The sequence below is a fragment of the Acinonyx jubatus genome, chromosome D3, assembly GCF_027475565.1.
Source record: "Acinonyx jubatus isolate Ajub_Pintada_27869175 chromosome D3, VMU_Ajub_asm_v1.0, whole genome shotgun sequence".
Lineage (NCBI taxonomy): Eukaryota > Metazoa > Chordata > Mammalia > Carnivora > Felidae > Acinonyx > Acinonyx jubatus.
The window spans coordinates 4,872,825-4,894,868 of NC_069392.1; the positions used below are offsets into that span (position 1 = coordinate 4,872,825).

Genomic DNA, 22,044 nt, shown 5'->3' on the forward strand with positions numbered 1-22,044 from the left:
TCCTGGGTTATTGTAGGAATTAATGAGTCGGTAAACATGAAGTGCCCAGGACCGTGCTGACCCCCATAAACATCAGCCACTCTTTGCCTGTTACTGTTACTATTACCACTACCTGTTCAATGAAACCATTCTAAGGAGTTATTCACAGAAAATGACATAAACTGCACATCTTTAATTTTTAAAAATTTTTGCAACACGGAGTGTGAGCAGGGGAGGGGCAGAGAGAGATGGAGACACAGTATCTGAAACAGGCTCCAGGCTCCGAGCCGTCAGCACAGAGCCCGACGTGGGGCTCGAACCCACAAACCGTGAGATCGTGACCCGAGCCGAGGTCGGACGCTCAACCAACTGAGCCACCTAGGCGCCCCTAAACTGCACATTTTTACAGTGGATAACAGGCAGCTCTACGAAAAATGAGGTAGAGCTACATAAACATACTTGGGGAAATGTGCACCATATATCAATAACTATAAAAAATTACAAATGTATCATATATGGTCCTACTTGGGTATTATTTCAAGATTCCCTATGTATATATACACATGTATATAGTATATTTATGTTTGTGTGTCCATAGAACCAAAGAGAAAAGGTTTCACCTTTTAACATCTACTTTCTTTAAATTTGTGACAACTGTGTATTATTTTGTTAATTAAAATATATACATATGCATAAGCATGCGTATGTGTGTATGTATCCCTATAGGCATGTGTGTATGTTACTTTCAAATGGGAAAACACGGACCCAACAAGCTTTTTTCAAACTAAGGAGAGTCCACCAGTAGGGGCACCTGGGTGGCTCAATCGGTTAAGCGTCCGACTTCAGCTCAGGCCATGATCTCACGGATCGTGAGTTCGAGCCCCGTGTCGGGCTCTGTGCTGACAGCTCAGAGCCTGGAGCCTGTTTCAGATTCTGTGTCTCCCTCTCTCTCTCTCTCTCTCTCTTTCTCTCTCTCTCTGCCCCTCTCCCACTCATGCTCGCTCTCTCTCTCTCTCTCTCTCAAAAATAAATAAAAACATTAAACTTTTTTTTAATAATAAATAAAGAGAGTCCACCAGGAATCAGGATTGGCAAATCAAGCCAAGAACAAACAGGGCTTCTCCCCTGCCCTGAAATAAATCTCCAGCCCTGAAGCCAGAGCAAGAAGAAATGCAACCTGGTGGGTGGGTTTAGTGTAGCCTCCCTGGTTGACAAAAGGCAAACCAATACCACTCCATACACTCTAACTCCTGGTAACATTGTTTTCTGCAACCATTACGAATTCTGCAAAATATACTTTTCTTTTTATTTTTTTTACAGTTTATTTATTTTTGAGACGGAGAGCATGCGAGCATGTGTGTAAGCAGGGGAGGGGCAGAGGGAGACAGAGAGAGAGAGAGAGAGAGAGAGAGAGAGAGAGAGAGAGAGGATCCCAAGCAGCCTCCATGCTGTCAGCGCAGAGCGGACACAGGGCTCGACCTCACAGACCGTGAGATCATGACCTGAGCCAAAATCAAGAGTCGGACACTTAACTGACTGAGCCACCCAGGTGCCCCTGCAAAATAGACTTTTCTATTGATTTCATTTGGGGTGCCTTTTCAGGGCTGTCCTTGGTGAGCCTTCCTGGCCCAGAGGATGACAAAATTATAATGAGGAGGTTAGGGAAAAGATACAACCACGTAGGGGCTGATGCATCATTTCCCCAAGAAGGTGTTCAGAAAGCCAGTTCTCCACAAAATACTGTACGATCTCACTTGCTTGTGTACCCTAAAATAGAGTTATGGAAGCAGAGTTAGAGTGGTGATTGCCAGGGGCCGGGGTTGGGGGCGTGAGGTGGGGGTGGGGGTCAAATTTTCAACCGTCCAAGATGAATAATCTCTGGAGATCTAACGTAGAGCGTGTGACACAGTTAACAATCCTGTATCGTACGTTGTAATTTGCTAAGAGCACAGATTTTAAATCAAATCGAAACACGCACACAGTAGCTGGGTAGAGGTAATGTATATGTTAATTAGCTTGTTTGTGGTGATTATATATACATGAGTACTTATATCAAAACATCAAATTGTACACCTTAAATACATACACTTTTTATATGTCAATGCTATCTCAGGAAAGGAAGGAAGGAAGGGAGGGAGGGAGGGAGGAAGGAAGGAAGGAAGGAAGGGAGGAAGATCTTTTCAAGTGTCATCAATATGGCCAGTGCCGTGTCAGATTAATTACTGGAGAAGCAGTTATTACCCATTTACTCCTCTGATTATCTATCAAACTATACTTACTAGTCATTTGTCACAGTTCCAGCACTGTGGCGTGTAGGGCCATCACGGGGACAAGACAGATGTGATTTCTGCCCCAAGGAGCTGGCAAAGTCTGGAGGCAGGCACAGCCAATGTATATGAGACAATTAGGAAAGTGAGTGTTAACACCCTTAGAAACACCCATCCCAGGGGCGCCTGGGTGGCTCAGTCAGTTGAGCATCTGACTTCGGCTCAGGTCGTGATCTCACCGTCCGTGAGTTCGAGCCCTGCGTCGGGCTTATTGCCGTCAGCACAGAGCCTGCTTCAGATCTTCTGTCTCCCTCTCTCTCTGCCACTGTCCCACTCACTCTCTCTCTCAGAAAGAAAGAAAGAGAGAGAGAGAGTGAGAAAGAAAGAAAGAAAGAAAGAAAGAAAGAAAGAAAGAAAGAAAGAAAGAAAGAAAGAAAGAAAGACCCATCCCAGTAATTCCCCACCTAGCAACCGTGCTGGGGAAATAATCCAGGGATCAGAAAGGAGATCAACGTGGCAAGTAGGTTTGTCACAAGCAAGACTTGTCACGGCTACATACTGCAAGCAACGTAAAAACCCATCATGAGGGACACAACTAAGCAAATGTTGAAAGCCATATTGTGTGTGTGACATTAAGCACCACAATTTCAACGAACGTGGAGCGTCGCGAGAAAATGCTTACGCTGTGTTGAGTGAAAAAGCAGACATCCAAACTCTACTTAAATTATCCCAAACCTGCTTAAAATGTAATATGTATTATAATACATAATATGTATCACATAGAACATACACGCATACACACGTAAACACGCACACCATATGTTGACTTTCATGCTACAGACCTCCGCGTCCTCCCAAACGTGTCCCGTGGGACTGGGTAGGATTTGGATGGAACACAGAAGGGGGAGGCGGGAACTGACTTTCAAGAATTAGCCTCATCGTAAGGCAAGTTTTAGCTGTTGCCACCACCAAGGGGCAATTTGTATTTCGACAACGTCAAGCCGTGCAGAAGCGCCGTTTCATATGAAATTTAAATTAGTGTCTTGTTGGTTTATTTCCCGTCTCCAAACCAGGAATTTAAATTCTAGGTGAACCTGACCATGAAATAATGGGCAAAAAGGGAACATCTGCCTTGCGCAGCATGACGGTCCCCTTCAGCGGAGCCAAGTGGGCACCCGGCCGACCAGATTCAGGAAGCAAGAGGTAAGTCCAAATTTTACCTTCTTATAAAATGTAGGGGAAGCCCAAGGCAAGGTTTAAATTCTGGCTTATTTACACGCGTGGAACGGGAAATTAAAAATATACGTAGGTTTCAATAGGCTCTGTTTTCATTGTGGATTGTTGTGTTTTTTTTTAATCATTTGTGCCAATTAATTTATACCTCTCAAAAACTGATTTGCAGGAGATGTAAAGCCGTGCCTCCTCCCTTGTTTATTGTGGCCAAAGCGTGCATTTCACCTGAAATAACAGTGTGGGGTTTACAATCCTGCCCCCACATAACTCAAGCAAAATGCGGCACGAATTTTGTCTGAAAGCTGATATGGAAAGCCATAAAAATCAGCGGGCAGGGCCTCGTTTTGTCCTCGAACCAGATCGCAACAAAATATGATACCCGAATTCAGGAGTGTCCTGTAAAGCCATGGGACAGTGCCCTAAGAAACACATCCATGGCCTGAGAAGCGACCACCCCTCGCTTTAATCCCCAAGTGTCACCACTCTTGGGGCGTCAAGTGTCTCCCTGTCACCGCCCTTTTCCCCACTGGCAGGTAGACCAGGTGGCCCAGGCTCTGAATGTGAAAGGAGGTCCTACTCAGCCTGCTGGTTTCCTCGAGGGCTCCTCACCGCCTGTCGAGTGACGTGGGTCCTGAGAGATGAGGCCCAGCTGAACAGGGCTTGTCACCACCGCCCTCATTATGAGCCGGGAAGAGACTTCCGCACGGGTTCGCCGAGAGCACGAGGTGGTGTGCCGGAAGGACGCTCTGTACCTCTGGCCGGGAACCTCCCAGAACGACGCAACCCACAGCAAACCAGGAACTCCGGCGGGGACCCTGCGACCCGAGTGCGTGGAACATCACCTCACCGCTGCGTCCGGCACCCGAGAAACATCCCTGGGCATGTGCCTTGGTTGGGATCAGTGGGACCTACGGTCCCGAGCCCCAAGGCGATGCAGCGTGAACCTGCTTCCACGCACAGACTCGTATTTTCGCTCACGTCGCCAGCCTACCTGGTAGCTTATTATCAGTCTTGTGGCCACTGGTCGCCCACCTGAGGGTCCCGGCCTGTGGCATTCCCAATTCACACCAGACAACCCAGGCACGCACGGCCAGGTGTCGAAGGCTCTCCTTCCAGTGTGCCAGGTGGCCACATCTTTGTAAAGCACCCGCAAGAGACCTTCCTCACTGATCTGTCAGAGTGTGGTCCTAATGGCCGATCGCTCTCAACCCAGGTGGCTCCACCGATGCACGTGCCAGAGAACACATATTATGGTACCTGGGCCTGCCCGCCAAATAGATCCAGATGGTCTCAGGTGGGGCCCAAAGTTCTCTACATTCCCTGGATAATTCGATGGAATAGCAACGAGGAGAGGCACTGCGCTAAAAAGTCAAAGACACTACTGAGCACACAGTAGGCGCTTTGCAAAAATTACATCATTCGTTGCCTTGAGGGCAAGTCTTGGGGTACAGGCCCTCAAGTCCGTTAAGGATTAGATATGACTATTCAGACAGTGACAAGACAAAAGATAGAGACATCATCGTCACCACCACTCACCTAACCCTTGTGACGCACCAAGCACTATTCTAAGCATCTCACAGGTAGTGACTCTTAGTCTTCACAGTCTTCTGGTTAGGAGGATTTCATTGTCATCCTCACTGGCCGATGGGGAAACTGAGGCACGGAGGGTTATGGGACCTGCCTGAGATCACACGGCTGGTAGGCAGCAGAGGTGGAACTCTGTCCAGGCAGGCCCGCTCCAGGGAGAGCTCACCGTCCCAGTCACCACGTTCTGCTGCCAGAGAAAAGCTCAGCAAAGAACGTCTACACTGCAAGGGTGCCAGCCATGACTCAAAGGAACGGCCAATGGGCCTCTGGGTCGCCCAGCTCTCAAAGCACAGGATGAGGTCACTAGTGGGACACTGTCCATAAGAGAAAGCAAGGAGCAAAGCTTTTCCTGGCTCTGAGAGAAATCCCTCCGCCGGGCGCTCCGGCAGGGCCCCCGAGGGACACGACAGCACCCCCACGGCCCCACGACAACCCACCGTGAGCGCATCAGCACGCTTCCCACAGTGCCCCTCCCCGCAAGGTGGCTTGCAGCGATGATAGACAATCAAGGGAAAGCAAGTCTGCAGGCGACAACACCAAAGGAGCGTGGGCCGAGAGAGCTGACAGCTGGTGGAAAGTCCAGCCTGAGAGAAGAGTGAACTCCAGATTTTGACCAGAGAGAATCCCACCCTTCGCACTCCCCTCCACGGACAGGCTTTCTTACCCAGCCAGCCAAGGTCTTAGAAGGAGGTAGGTGGCAGGACCCTGGAGATTATATCCTCAGGCAAAATCTGGGGGTACAAATATTCTACGGAGATGAAAAAAGGCCAACGCCCAATCTTTAAAACGTAGCCGAGAACATCTGTCTTTTCTTTCTTGACGATTACCACTGCCTTCACGCCGAGAAAGCGCTCCCCGTATCCCAAGATCAAATACACGCTCACAGACTTTCATCTGGTCGTCTGGGTATGCACGTGTGGGTCCACATTTTTACCTTTAATTCTTTTCTAACGAGGTATATTCGACAACTAAAACTGTATGTGTTTAAGGGGCACAATCCGATGATTGGATGCGCATATACAATTGTGAAATAATCATCACAAAAGCGAATTCGCCTCAGAGGGTGTTGGGTATGTGAATTAGCTTGATTTTTTTCCCCCTTTTTTGGGTAGTGAGACCATTGTAGATGCACCCTCTTTGCAGATTTCGGGAACCACATTTAACTCTTGAACCTCTCATGCCGTCTCACGCAAAGTGAGAATCTGGTGACGGTAATCGGCAGACATTGAACCTGCCAGTGGGGAGTTTAAGTGGAATTCGCAGTTTAAGGGAGGGGTATTGAAAAACTTGGGGGTGGAGTCTTCAAAGAAGTAATTCAGTTAAAATGAGGTCACCATGGTGGGCCCTAATCTGGTATGACTGGTGTCCTTATATGGACACAGCCGTGCGTGCACACGCATGCATACACGCACGCGGGAAAGACCGTGTGAGGATACAGGAGAAGCTGTCTACAGGGCGAGCAGAGAAGCCTCAACGAAGTCAACCTGCTGACACCATCATCTTGGGCAGCTGGCCTCCAGAGTTGCGAGGAAATAAATTTCTGTTGTTTAAGGCGCTCGGTTTGTGGGACTTTGTCACGGCGGCCCTTTCTGGCAGCTGGACTTGCCGGTGTCTTGCCTTCCACGTTAACTTCAGAGTCATTGCGTCAAACTGCCCACCCCAGAGCCCAAGTGGACTCATACCTGGAGGCGAGGCTCTGCGCGTGAGGGTCAGGGATGCCTTTCAACTTTCTGATATATCTTTCTGTGTGTTTCCGACTCTCCTACAACGAACATGTCTCGCTTATTCAAAAGCTAAGAGAAATATTGACATTTTTCCTTTTAGAAAGAAAGATGCAGAATTTGATTTTAAGTGGTAGACTGAACACACTCATGTCCCCGCATCTCCGCACAAACTCCACAGAAATAAAAGCATACAAGTACAAACAGGGATAAGCCTATTATCTAGAGAAATGGAAGAAGGCCATCCGAAGATAAAATATTTCAACAAATCTCTGGAAGACAACAAGTGGAGGAAAGTGCATTGATGGAGGGCCAAGACAGCAGAGGAAATCTTGTGCTAGAACATTCTGTGTGTGCCGCGGAGGGTCTCGGGCTACCGTGCCCACTGGGACCCAGGCTCAACGTTGGCACACGCAGCAAGGACAGGGGGAGAGTGAGGCTGAAAACCAGGGGCGTAACTGAATTCTGTAGATGGGACGTCCCCTGCAGACAGACCCCTGCCCTGAGTAAAGGCAGAATAGTGATCCCCAGTTGAGACTCAACGCTTCTCTGAGGACACATATGTCCCCTGAGAGGGGACATAGGTGGGACAGCCCTGTGCAACCATGGGGACCAAAGTTACACACTGAGAAAGTAATGCGGGATGTCAGAAGGAGCTGGCCACGGCATGACATATAAGAATAAAGAAAACAAAGTAAGCCCCTACTTGCTAAGCCCCGGTGGCCAGGAGTTTCTGTTACCTGCAGCCAAATGCAATGGTAACTGGTAAAAAAAGACAAGTAGGAGGGTGTGTGCACTAACTTCATCGTCCTCTCTTACACAGACCGCCCTCCTGTCCAAATGTGTTCACTCCAGGTGTAGAGCTAGAAGAGTACGTAGAATTATAGAAATAATCACAAGCAGAACTGAACGTGGAAATGGCCGGAGGGAGATCAAAGACACAGAAGGATAGAAGACTATCGCCTTTCTCTGGAAGTTACGCCATACCATTCTATTTCCCCCCTATGTACGCAGGACCGTGATGATGAGTAGACTTTGTCTGCACGAACCCAGAACTCACCACGGGAGGGGAGGGAAGCATTGAACAGGGGTGGAAACCAGAGCAGGGGAGCGAGGGGACAGCAGCTTTAGCCTAGACAATGAGGCATCGTGTCTGCAGGGAAGATGGCCACCTCTCAAAAAAAAGTCTTTCTACCCACAGAATTGCACATGGGCTGCTCAGCCAGGAGCCTCCTTCTCTGCATCTGTATCCAGCTCTGGCCAGTGAAATAAGAATGTAAGTGCTGCATATTACGCTGAAGCCAAAATGACATTTTTTTCCTTCCAGCCGGGAGAAGAGGAGGGGTCTGGGGCCCCCGGTTGTAGCAGAGCCATAAGCTGGAAGGAGCCTGGGCGCCCGAGCCTCCACCCAGAGGACAGCCAGCCAACCAGGAACACCCATGTTGGATGTGAACGAGGACTCGCTCAGTGCGCTAAGCCAGTGCTGACGTTTGTTTGTTAGAGCAGCCAGTGATCCCTCGCCCAGACACCACGGTACAGGCTGACAATCCGGAGAGCTGTGATCCTGCTTAAATCACACGCCTCTTCCTTCATGTAAACTGGGCTTTTGCTAGCAAGAAGGAGGAAGACCTTCAGAGGAACAAAGCGAGGGGCTGTTAGGCCAACGTGAGAAGTTTCCATGGGGCACCAGATGTAGAAAGAGCATTGTTAAACGGATTATATAGATCTTAGTGACAGTAATTTTGACCTCCTATAGGCACCGTCAGCTGTTAAACAGTAGGAAATGTTGATGACCTTGTTCTAATTTCCATTTATCTTTATTCTAAATTGGACACCTCAAGAGATTATTTAAATAAAAAAGGGAAATTCACTAAGTGATGCTGACAGGTCAGCCCCTGTCTGGTTGGGAGGCAGCTGATGCTTACTCACTAGAGGCAGAGGGACTACTGGGCTGGACCCCCAGGCCTGTCATCGGCTCAGCTGATGTACTGAGACAAGTCACTTCATCCCTCTGAGATTCCATTTCCCTCCATGGCAAATGGGGTGTCACCTCCTGCCACCCTCCCTGAGGGAAACCCCAGTATGCGACTCGTTGCCGTGTAACTCCACTTATGGGAGTGTCATATGAGGACCCTATTTGCTTGGGACTTCTCGCCTGCTCAGCCCCGACTTCCCTCTCTCCAGTCATTTCTGATGTCAAGTCCCAGAGAACCCATACGGAGTCTACACAAAAGTGGATTTTAATGGCGGTCGGGGCTGGAGCGTCTACAGGCGGGCTAGCATCAGGCTTGGCTGGATCCAGCACCTCGACGAGGTCATCAGTGTGGGTTTTCGCAAATGTCTTCAACGGGTGAGTGGCTACACAAATGTGTATCCACTGGGTGGAACGTTACTCAGCAGGAAAGAAAGCAGAGGAACCGACAGATACACGACCTGGATCAATTTCACATATGCATGATTCCGAAAGTCAGAAGGCAACCTCAGAAAGCCGCCTACTCTCTGGTGTCACGTATGTGACATTCTAGAACCATTACGACTGGAAAGATGGAGAATAATAGGTCACAGACTGCTAGGAACTATGGGATGGGGAGGGTGTGACTACCAAACCTTTTTTTGAGTATCAGGATGGGTCTGATGGAACCGTTCTGTATGCTGGTTGTGACAGCGGTCACACGAAGCTATGCATGGGTCAAAAACTCACTGCACGATAGACCAAAAAGGGAAAATTTTACTAAGTTTTTTTAAGATGCATTTTTATCCATCCCTCTGCTCTTTTCTGTGGAGCTGGTTTTATTCTCAATCTGCACAGCAGAGCACAATTAGCATCACCGAGCCTCACATTTTCCTTCCTTCACATCCAACAAGACCAGCGAGGCTTTCTTTCCCCCAGTTTTCCGGGAAGAAGGCAGTGGGGCATCGCCTTGGCTCTGATGGGTCACATGCCCATCCCTGAACCAATCACTATGGTCGGAGGAATGGCCTGTTCTGATTCGCTCAGCCAAAGTCATGTGTCTCTTTCGGGGAGCCTGGAAGGAGGTAGATGGAGGGGGTTCCCCCAAAGCATCATAAGGGTACCATTTTGACAAGAAGAACAAGGGTGTTTTTTGTAAGAAGCAACACAAAAATCCACTCAGTTACCCAAATGGAACAATCTCCACCAGGTCAAGGCTGATTTCTTTACTTAAACCTTCTCAACACAGTTGGTGTTGAAGAAAAGAAATCAGGAATACACCTGGGGTCACAAACCAGGCGTTTTAGCCATTACCCTGGCCTTTTATTTTTTAATGTTTATTTATTTTTGAGAGAGAGAGACAGATCACAAGTGAGGGAGGTGCAGAGAGAGAGGGAGAGAGAGAATGCGAAGCAGGCTCCAGGCTCTGAGCTGTCAGCACAGAGCCTGACATGGGACTCGAACCCACAAACTTCGAGATCATGACCTGAACTGAAGTCAGATGCTTAACCGACTGAGGCACCCCCAAATGAGTTACTCAAAGCAAGTACGGATAAGCGGGTTGCATCTGAGACGCGTAGGCAGAGGCACTGACAGCTCAGAGAAGCTATGTTCTACATTCGAACCAGAACTTTCTTCAAATGCAGAAAAAAAGAGCCAAGTGCTGTAGAGTGAGTGTGTGCCTGTCGAGTGAAGTAGACGTAGCCAGCTAGTTCTGCACGGCATTTCCATTGCTATATTGGCACTTGCAACTGGCATCGCGCAGTCAAAACATGGGTGGCAAACCGCATTAACAGAATGAAAGATAAAGATCCTACGGCCACCTCCTCAGTCGGCTGAGCATCAGACTTCAGCTCAGGTCATGACCTCGCGGTTTGTGGGTTCGAGCCCCGCATCAGGCTCTGTGCTGACAGCTTGGAGGCTGGAGCCCGCTTTGGACTCTGTGCCCCTCCCCCACTCAGGCTCGCGCTCTCTCTCTCTCTCCCCCTCTCAAAAGTAAACAAACATTAAAAAAATCATTTTAAGAAAATCCTATGGCTACCTCAACAGATGCGGAAAAAGCACTGAACACACACAGTGAAACAGCACTAACACAGGCTGGCGTGGGTCTGCCCCCAATCATTCATGGAGTATCTTTCCTTCTCTCTCTTATTTTTTTCTACTATTCAAACCTGCCAAGTACCTATAGGAAAGGAAACAAATGTCTAGTCCTTATGGCTGGTCCTTTGAGACTCTGTTTTCACGAATCGTTAAGACTGTTTTTTTTTATATATATGAAATTTATTGTCAAATTGGTTTCCATACAACACCCAGTGCTCATCCCAAAAGGTGCCCTCCTCAATACCCATCACCCACCCTCCCCTCCCTCCCACCCCCATCAACCCTCAGTTTGTTCTCAGTTTTTTTTTTTTTTTTTGACGTTTATTTATTCTTGAGACAGAGAGAGAGAGACAGAGCATGAACGGGGGAGGGGCAGAGAGAGAGGGAGACACAGAATCGGAAGCAGGCTCCAGGCTCCGAGCCGTCAGCCCAGAGCCCGACGCGGGGCTCAAACTCCCGGACCGCGAGATCGTGACCTGAGCCAAAGTCGGACGCTCAACCGACTGAGCCACCCAGGCGCCCCTGTTCTCAGTTTTTAACAGTCTCTTATGCGTTGGCTCTCTCCCACTCTAACCTCTTTTTTTTTTTTCCTTCCCCTCCCCCATGGGTTTCTGTTAAGTTTCTCAGGATCCACATAAGAGTGAAATCGTTAAGACTGTTTTTTAAGGGTTAAGGGTTTAAACAGCATGATCTTACACGTCTCTCCCACAATCCTCGTGACTGTCTGATTGCTTGAAAACCCCTTTCCCCCTCCTGTACAACAACGAACTTCAGCCCATTTTCTGTCTGAGCTAATTTCTCGCAACAATCGAGCAAGTGAATGATCGCCCGGATGCAGGGAGTGAAGAGCTGTGATGGGAAAAGGCAAGCAGCGGGTACGGCCTACTTCTGAGGAACAAATCCACATTTAAAGAATCGATGACAAATAAGTCCATACCGTTGTTCATTTGCCAGATGGAGGTCATATGTGCTGCCAACTCTCAGAGAAAGAACAGATCAGTATTGATTGGGAAATTAGCACAAGTTTATCATTAGTAGTAGCCAAAAATGAAATACTGGGGATAATAGCGATGACTAGGGACTGTCCTGTGCCCACAACGGGCGCCAGTCACTGGTTAACTGCTTTATGTGTATTAGCTCTTTACGCGTTTATTCTTTACACGATTCTGTGAGATCGGGTATCGTTCTCGTAACGTTTTATCATTAATACAATCATTGACTTCATTTTGTAGTGTTGTATCCACCTTACAGGTTTTTTAAAAAGAAAGGCACAGAGACGTCAAGACACATGCCTCGGGTCACACAGCACATAAGGGGTGGAGTCCAGGCTCCTGGAACCGGTAATGCTTTGCTTATTTCCCTCCGGTTATGTCCCACGTCTGCAATGGCACAGACTCAATCACCTGCTTTCTCTCAAAGCAAACAAGGGCCCCATTATTGCTTTTGACTGATAATACGACCCAGAAGTCTGCAGGGTAAAACCTATAAAGAACACAAGGGAAGGAATGGAACCTTCCTCCCCACAGTGGCCTGGGGGTGATGCAAGGAGCCCCTGTCATAGGTAAACTCGCTTTTCAACAAGAGATCTGGGGGGCCCAATGGGGACAAAACAAAAACAAAAACCTCTCAGCCCCTCTTTTCTCGGGTTTAATTCAGCGCTTATTCGGTGTGGGCAGAGTCAGCCTGAGAAGGAAGGGGCACGGGGTCCGGACGGCACTTCTGGAGGTGGCGGCAGGTGCTGGGGACGCCGCGGGGCGCCCGCCCCCGGCCCAGCTGCCCCCTGACTCCCGGGCCCCTCTGCGGTCGCCTGCTCAGGGACCAGGGGCTCGTGCGCGGCAACACTGCCACCTAGTGGCCGAGGTTGTCGCGGCCGGGTGACAGCAGGTGGTCGGTTCCCGTTTCCAGATGGGAAACCCAGCCTTGGGGCGATTTGGGGATGCGCGCCAGGGCGCACCGCTGCTTCCTCACGGAACGCCCTTTAAACGAGCATGGTGACTCCACATCGCGGGATTCTTGTTGGCAAGTCACGGCCCAGCGCAGGCGGACTCCAGTGACAAGGGTGTCTCCTCCTCCGCGACCCCTGCGGCGGCCGCTGAGCCCTGGGAGGCGAGCGCGCACCCTGGGGAGGGGACGCGCGCACCCTGGGGAGGGGACGCGCGCCCCCGCGACCTTGCGCACACCCGCGGCCCGCAATGGGCCAGCAATCCCGCCCAGCCCCACCTCCTTTCTCCCCGACGAATCTCACCGCGCCCAGGAAACGACTGGGGCCTGGATGGGTCGCAGCCTTCCAGGGAAATCTGGTGGTTTTACCAAAAGGCCTTTTCTTCCTTTATTTCATCTGCATTCGCAGAGGAAACCCCTCTCTCCGACCTCCACCTGTCCCTGCTCTTCCTCTCACAGACCACCTGAGTGCTGAGGTCCCCACACCCCAGGGTGGGAGTGGGTGGGGTTAGATGTGAAAACGCCCATCCCAGTACAGATGAATCCAGCCTGCGGCCACCGCAGAACCCCCCTGGCTCTAAGGGAACTGTCCCCATGGAATTAACAAGCTCATCACCCAGCCTCAATCCAGCCTGAGGCCACTCAGGCCCAGCCCATGCTCCTGGCTTCCTTGGAAACCCCCCAAACCCGAGGGGTGGGGGGCAGGGGAGCGCCATCTCCAGAGCAGGCCACCTGGGCTGGAAAAATCAGCCTGCCTCTCCGCCAGCTGGTGCCCACGGCCAGCACCTTGGCCCCTCCCCCAGGAACATGTGAGAGAGGGAGACAGGAATGTGGTCCTCAGGGCTTGTGGTGTCAGATGGGCTGGGTCAGGCATGTTCACCTGCCTTCATCGCTTGTGGGTGGCCAGCCTCTCCCCGCGTCCTCACACAGCAGAGAGAGGAAGCTCCTTATAAGGGCACTGATCCCATCATGGGGGCCCCACCCTCATGACCTCATCCATCCCGAAACACCCCCACAGGCCCCACCTCCTCATTCTGTCACACGGGAGGTCAGGGCTTCAATCTGTGAATTCTGAGGGCGGGGGTGGGGGCACAGACACCAAGTGCATAACCGCCATTCATCCATCAGGAGCTCACTGAGCGCCCGCTGTGGGCAGGTCCTGGGCAGAGCGCTGGGATCACCGTGCACAATGGCCTGACGCAGCCTCGCCCTGCTGGAGCTCGGTCTCACCTGGGGCATGAGCATAAATGAGCCGTTCCAGAAAGAAAAGCAAGCATCGTGACAGCTGGATGCACGGAGGAAGGGCACATAACGCAACCTGACGGAACCAAAACAGATCGAACCCTACCGGCAAGGCTAACTCATGTCTGCCAAAACCCCCATCCGGCTGCAACCTCACAATGTGACCTCAGTTGGACACAGGGGCCTTACAGACGAAATCAGGTCATGTTGGAGTAAATCCAATGATTGGTGAATTTTTAAAAGGAAAGACAGGGATTATCACAGACACGGAGAAGACGGCCGTGTGGACCTTGAGGCAGAGATCACAGGGATGTGTCCACATGCCAAGGAATGTCTGGGCCCCCCAGGAGTCAGGGAAGGGCATGGGGCGGGGGGGGGGGGGGACTTTCCCCCCATGCCTCCAAAAGGAATGAACCCCACCAGCACCATGAGTTTGGACTTCTGGCCTCCAGAGCTGTGAGACAACACGTTTGCGTTATTTTAAGCCCCCTAGTTTGTGGTCATTTGGTCCGGCGGCTCCAGGAATCTAACGCAGTGTCCAAAGGACAAACAGAATGAAGCAGGTCAAAGGGTGGGAAAGAGAGGTGTGGGCGGAGGACAACAGTGCCGGCAAAGGGCAGAGGTGGGGGACACGGAGACCCGCTGAGGGGCAGTGTGGCTGCAGCAGGTGTGGGAGGAGGAGAGAGAGCTCCAGACCAGGCTGGAGAGGAAGCAAGATCCGGGCCACGCAGGGCCAGCTGGTGCCTGGCCGCCATCCCAGGGGCAAAGGGAAGGCACCAAAGTGGCTGACGTCAGGGGAAGGGGAACGTGGCATCATTCAATGCAGTTCAGCCAGCCATCGCCCCGGAATAATGGAGAAGGGACCAGAAGCAGAAATAAGCCAGAATGCCAAAGGTCCTGCTGGTCAAGGAGGGGGGCGACCTTGTTACGTAAGTGACCCGAAGACGCCCCCGAATATTGGCCTCCATATCTTTCCCATTACTTCAAAGATGGCTGGTGCGAAACTCCATTTCTTACACTCTAGTTCCTTTAAATATAGCCCAAATCGGCATATTTTTAGCCACTCGGAGCCTGCTTGCTTTGCATATCCCGTGAAACTGCACCCAACATCTGCTACCCATGAATAAGAACCAACCCTGGGCTATAAAAGACCCCAAGCCTCCGCCGTCCTTCAGAGCCTGGGACCCGGAGACTCCCACTGTGCTGCCGTCTAGTTCCCTATCTCCCCTTCTCCCCAGGAGCTCTCATCCTCTCCTTCCACCTGGGCAGGGGGCCTCTGTTTCCGGAAGGGTCTCCCACAGTGGGGGACTTCCCCGCTCATGCATCCTGGCCGAGTGCAAACCAAATAAAGCTCGTGGGTGCTGCCATCCCACGGTCACGTGGTTTTGTTTGCTGGGCGCCGATATCCCCAAACTCGCGGCGATCTATTCTGCAAAAAGGCTGCCGGGACGGAGGGAAGGTGCAGGAGACGGTGGCAGGCCGTGGAAATGGACTGGATGTGGCAGAGGGGAGAGGGCGAGAGAAAGAAGTCAGGGCTCGGCTCGGTGTGGGCAAGGGCGAGGCCGGGGCGGTCCCTGAGAGGGGACAGGGCACCGGGGAAGCTGAGCTCTGCGTGGGGCACAGTGATATCAAAACACGTGTGAGCCCCCATGCCCACGGGGATGTGAGGGAGATACTGAAGCCCCTGAGCACAAGAAGTTGGGGCGCTGTCAGAGGGAGGCGGTGACTGAGGTCATGGGAAGAAAGGGCAAGAAGCCTGCAGAGTGGGAAGAGGGGCCCGGGGGGGGGGGGCGGGGGAGGCCCTGCGATGCACGAGTCTGGCAGGTGCCGAGACGCCTGCAAGGGTACCGAGAGAGGCGTCCCGGGACAGGGAAAGGAAGCAGTGAGCCGCGCAGTGAGAGCCAGGCTTTGCGGGGGCGGAGGGAGCTGTCCCTGAGAAGCAGCTCCGAGGACCCCCGGGGCGGGGTGGGGGCAGTTTCAGCAGAGGGGTGCCAGCAAGAGGCACAACGGTGATGGTGAGGCGGGAGCAGAACACAAGGAAGGGCTGCACCGAGAGCAGTCGGTGTCCCAGAACTGAGGCTGTGAAGAGACGGTCAGAACAGGACTTGGGGGGTCTGGTCCCAAACCTTCCTGCTGGCTCCAGATCACTCCTTTCTGACATCCCTGGTGGAGACAGAAGTGGAGTCCCTCCCGGGCCTGCCGCTGAGCCTTCCCTGCGGAATCTGGGGCACAGCCTTAGGGCCCCAAGCCTTTGGCTTTCCTCCAATCTCCCAATCCCTAACTCCTGCCACCCCCTCCAAACAGCATCAAGCTGATGTTTACCACTCAGGTTGCTATGACAACGGAATGTCAGAGTGTGTTCCATCTTGAGCTCATACCGTCTTCGCTGAAAACAGGTCAATGAGGAGGGCACGTAGCTTTTCCAGCAGAATCTGAAATACTGAAATAGAGACTGTGGAGCCCAAGACCAGTCACTCAAGGAAAGAGTAATTCTTCTCCCCCAGATCATGAACCGATCTCAGATCAATTCTTCTGAAGTTCAAAGGCACAGGCGTAGGCCAAGTGCCAGACCCTTAGCAGTCTTTTTCCTACAATTAGGTATTTGTGAGTTGCCTTCTCAGTACCTATTTCCCTCCTTTCCCTTTGGGGAAAACTTTGGTGGTCCCGTGACCCAACGCAGTAGCACTAAGGAATCTAGAAACACTTGGACGTATTCAGAAGCTCCCAAAAGAGTCCTCCCCTCATCCTAGGGACACTGTGGTGGGAGGATGCGAGCTCAGGAACCACTGAGGGATGTCACCACACTGAGCGGGACCCAGGGGCACGGGCTGGAGCCAACACCGGGAAAGCCAGCCAGAAGCCAGCGAGAAACCAGGCCCTTAGGGATACAGTCTGAGCTGCATCAAGCCACCCCACCTCCTGTGTGAGGAGATGTGGTGTACATACACAATGGAATTTTACTCGGCGATGAAAAGGAATGAGACCTTACCATTTGCAACAACATGGATGGAGCTAGAGCATATTATGCTGAGCGAAATAAGTCAGAGAAAGACAAGTATATGATTTCACCCATATGTGGAATTTAAGCAACAAAACAGATGACCATAGGGGAAGGAAAAATAAGATAAAAACAGAGGAGACAAACCATGAGAGACTTAAATATAGAAAACAAACGGAGGGCTGCTGGTCAGGTGTTGGGTGAGGGGATGGGCATTAAGGAGGGCACTTGTTGGCATGAGCACTGGGTGTTATATGCAAGTGATGAATCACTAAATCCTCTTCCTGAAATCATTATTACACTATGTGTTAACTAACCTGGATTTAAATTAAAAACAACAAAAGAGGAGCCCACGGCACCCTGTGAGGTTCCATGACTTGTGTATAAAGAGAAACTCCCTGGGGGTTCCTGGGCGGGTCAGTCTGTTAAGCTCCGACTTCGGCTCAGGTCATGATCTCATGGTTCGTGGGTTCATCTGTGCTGACAGCTCAGAGCCTGGAGCCTGCTTCTGATTCTGTGTCTCCCTCTCTCTCTGCCCTGCGCCCCACTCTAGCTCTCTCTCTCTCTCTCTCTCTCTCTCTCAAAAATAAACATTAAAAATAAAGAGAGAGGGGCGCCTGGGTGGCTCAGTCGGTTGAGCGTCCGACTTCGGCTCGGGTCATGGTCTCGCGGTCCGTGAGTTCGAGCCCCACGTCGGGCTCTGTGCTGACCGCTCAGAGCCTGGAGCCTGTTTCAGATTCTGTGTCTCCCTCTCTCTGACCCTCCCCCATTCATGCTCTGTCTCTCTCTGTCTCAAAGATAAATAAACGTTAAAAAAAAATTTAAAAATAAAGAGAGAGAGAGAGAGAGAAACTCCTACTCAGAAGCCAGTGAGCCAGAAGTCAGAAGAAGAAAACCGAAAGGTCCTTTAAAAACAACAAAAAGGGTAAGGAGCAAAATACAAGAGGCGAACACCCTCTTGCATCATAAACGTGAGCCAGCCTCAGATCAGATAAGAGAGGCCCCACGGTTCTGGAATTCTTTGCAAAAAAATGTCACATCCCTGATCAATGGCTTTCAAATGCCACCATCCATGCATTCAAATAATAATTCTTTGAATGTTTAATGAATGAATACATTGACAAACAGATTACTTTCTAATCATTTCTCCCATGTTGCCCCTTCTCCCAGACACTCAGACCCAAAACAAGCCCATCTGTACTGGAAAATCGCTCCCGTCTCCATCAAGCAGGTGCTGTGAACATCGTCCTGCTCCCGGCCGGTGCGAGAGGCTCCCGGCACGGTCCCTCATTCTACGGAGCATCAAAACGCTCGCGCTTTCATGGGCATTCAAAAGGCTTCTCGTCAGCTGCGATATCGTGCTTTCCTCTGGGCTTCAAGTGTGTGTGTTTTTACCTTACCCATATGTTGCCAGGACATGAAAGACAAAAGCAACTGACACATGTGTCCTGAGAAATCGTTTGCATTCCTTACGCAATTTGCACAGATTGCAAATGCAACAGAGCAGCTGCCGCGGGCTGGCGACTAGCTACCTCCGCGGAAAGGACCCCACACGTCCCCTCCGTCTTGCATTTCAGGCAGATAAACTTTGCACGCCCACAAGCCCAGAACAGAAACCGGCCCAAAGGAGTTTTGTTCGAATCCCATTGACGTTGGGGGGACTCCCCCCCCCCAAATTAGGAGATGCCACATCTTATTTTTTAGGTTGACCAAAGTCCAAAGGACCAGACTTTAGAGTCTGGTCCGGGTCGGGTGGCGCTGTGGGGACACAAGGTCAGTCACCCCTGGCAGGAATAAAACTGATAATTTGGAAAACCCATCCAAAACTAATGTGCACATGGCCCAGGATTGAGTTGGCACCACATGTCAGGATTTATCCCACTGATACGCCCGCACGCATGTGAAATGACACAAGGCCCTTCTTGAAGGTGAGTGAACCAGCCTCTGTGCCAGGCACTGTCTAAGCGCCCTCCGTGTGCTAGCTCATTCCAGACTCTCCAGACTCTCCGTAGATGGAAGAAGGCATTGCTACCCTCAGCCACCCTGAAAGACTAGGGGACTGCGAGGCACGGGGAAGTGAAGTCATTTGCCCAAGCACTTCCGTAGTGACCGAAGCCTAGAACCAAGCCAGGTGCCCATCAGGAGAGCAGTGACCACGTCGGTCGTGAGCCATCACACGATAGAACGTGAAATGGCATCATGTGAGAGACACCGATCTCCACGATGGCCCCCGTGTGGAGTGAGAAACAAGGTGCCAACAGTCTTCGTCGTTTACCACGATTTGAGAGGGAAAACGCAAAGTATATGCAGCACTTTTTTACCCGTAGAAAAATACAGTGACATGTTTTTGCAAGCGTGAGGTCTCTCTCAACACCTGGGGGTGGGGGTGGGGGTGGGGGGCACCTATGGGCTGCCTGCACAAAAGGAAAGTGGATTACTGGATTGCTAAAAGGTAGGGCAGGATTTTTTTTTTACTACTACAACCGTTACAATCACTTTTTGTTTTCATCAGAATCATTCTGAGAACGTACCTCGTCTTCCCCTATTTGAACAGTTTCGTTGAGGCATACTTTGCCTACCCTAAAATGCACCCATTTGAACTGTACGATTCAACGTGAGTTTATACGGTGGTGCCACCATCCCGGCCATCATCCCCTTTTAGAACGCTTCCGTTGCCCCCAAAGAGTTCGTCGGCAGCTGACCCCCACTCCCACCCGCAGCCCCGGGCAACTGCCAATCTGCAGTGTCTCTGGAGTCTGGCCTGTTCTAGAAATGCCTGCACATATGTAGTCACCCGATGCACAGACTTCTGTGTCTGGCTTCTTCACTCAGCACGATTGTAGGCAAGTCAACCACGTCACTGAGGCAGAAGCACCACCTTCTCTTTTCTCCCACGGTCTAGACTGGCCCTGCAACTAGGCTGCTTCCTGTTTGGGGCAACGATGAATAAAGGTGTTGTGAACGTCTATACCCAAGTCTGTTTCTCTTAGGTAGACACCTAAGGCCGGAAGAGCTGAGTCATAAGGTGGGGGGTATGCTTAACCGTTTCCCAAAACTACCACACTGCCAACAGCCGTGTGAGTGGGTTCCAGTCTCTCCACGTCCTCACCAACACTTGGTTTCGTCAGCCTTTTTCTTTTTTTTTTTTTTATTCTAGCTATTCCATTGCTTGTGTGACCATAACCCGCTAGGGTTTTCATTGGCATTTCCCCAGTGACTAATCATGTTGAGGATATGTTCTGCCACGGGGAAAATTAACTTTCAAAAAAGTCTGAGGGGCGCCTGGGCGGCTCCGTCGGTTAAGCATCCAACTCTTGACTTCAGCTCAGGTCATGATCTCATGGTTCGTGAGTTCAAGCCCTGCATCAGGCTCTGCACTGACAGTCCGGAGCCTGCTTGGGATTCTCTCTTTCTTCTTCTCTCTCTGCCCCTCACCTCTCTCTCTCTCTCTCTCTCAAAATAAACAAATAAACTTTAAAAAAAAAAAGTGTGAATCCGAAATCAACATATAGAAATTGAGAAATCTCACATAAAAATCAGGAACTCTGGTTTCTCTCCCCAAAATCAGAAAAATCTGACAATCCTGGGTGGGCATTCCATGCAGACCCCACACCTCTCGTCCAGAACTCCTGGCTTCTGACTCTTCTGACTTAGAAAGGCAATACAGAGCATACACTGTCTGTGAGCAAAATCCTTAGTGGGGTCTGGGGTGCCTTTAATCAAACACGTCAATGGTTCTAAAGTCAAAGATGTGAACATTCGGGGCGCCTGGGTGGCTCAGTCAGTTACGGGTCCAACTCTTGATTTCAGTTCAGGTCATGATCTCACGGTTCATGATCTCCAGCCCCACACTGGGCTCTGTGCCGACAGCACGGAGCCTGCTTGGGATTCTCTCTCTCCCTCTCTCTCTGCCCCTCCCCTGCTCTTGCTTTCTCTCTGTCTCTCAAGATCAATAAATAAATTTTAAAAATAAGAAGATATGAATATTCATCCTTAGTGGAATAAAGTTATTAAATGAGTTCAGATAAGTTCTATCACCAAACGAGTCTGTTGAAAGTTTACCCAAAACATGCTAGTTCAGCGCTTTTAGGATGTGGAGTTGCAAATAAGAAATGATGGGTCGAAATGCCTGCTCTCCCCCCAGCAGGGGTGTGCCATCCAGTCCCCGGGGATGGGTTTTCGCATGTCCCACCGAGGCACACTGTGTTATTCAAGCAGGCTTGTGATTCGTTCGCGCACATCTATTTTCTATTTACGTTGGTCAGAGATGCCGAGATCCGCTCAGCTCCCGGGAGTCGGAACATTCCCTGAACTTAAAGCCAGGAAGGAGAACACGCCCGAACTCTTTACAGAGCAAACACACCCGTCCCCTTTCCTGGCTGAGCTCACCCTGGCAATCCCGCCCGGACCCCCTCGCCTCCTATCCAGCCCCACAGGCGGCTCCACGCGCTAATAAAAGCCGACTGCTTCAAAGCCTACTGGCAAATCTTATTAAAGTAATCCCCCTCCCTGAACCCAGATTATTGCAGCCACCTTTATGGTAGAATAAAAATTAATTTTCTCAGCTATAATAAGAACGATAAGAATGAATCACTTGGGACCAAATAAAGATTACAATTAGCTCAACAGTATAAATCTAAATTTAACACAGGCCAGCGATTTCTCTGCTCCTATCTCCTCTACGGCGCCTGTATGAATGAGACCGTGGGGTTAGACTCCCTCACCGGCTGAGCCGTTGTCGATACGGTTCCAGCGCGGGGCTCCAGGAGGGAGGCCAGGACCCAAGTTCTGGAGGCTGAGTTCAGGACTCAGACGGAAACAATGAGTTGTGCTGCCCCAAGACCAGGAGCTCCCTTCTGGACCGCTGCGGACAGGTGGGATGATCAGCCCCTCGGCATCCATGCCCCACCTGGTAACCACACTCCAGTTTTCTGTAGGGAAATACCTCCTCCCTCGCCCCCCCTTTCAGGTAGCGACAATTCCACTGTCTTGGCATTTGACCCACGCCTGGACGATCAGAGAGCC

At 50.8% G+C, this 22,044-nt stretch overlaps 1 protein-coding gene across 1 annotated transcript in view; it reads right to left on the reverse strand.

Moving 5' to 3' along the window:
* The window catches only part of LOC106986547 (transmembrane protein 132B), a 363,570-nt gene that overhangs the window by 219,070 nt on the left and 122,456 nt on the right, over positions 1 to 22,044 (reverse strand). The gene's annotated exons all lie outside the window — the stretch shown is intronic.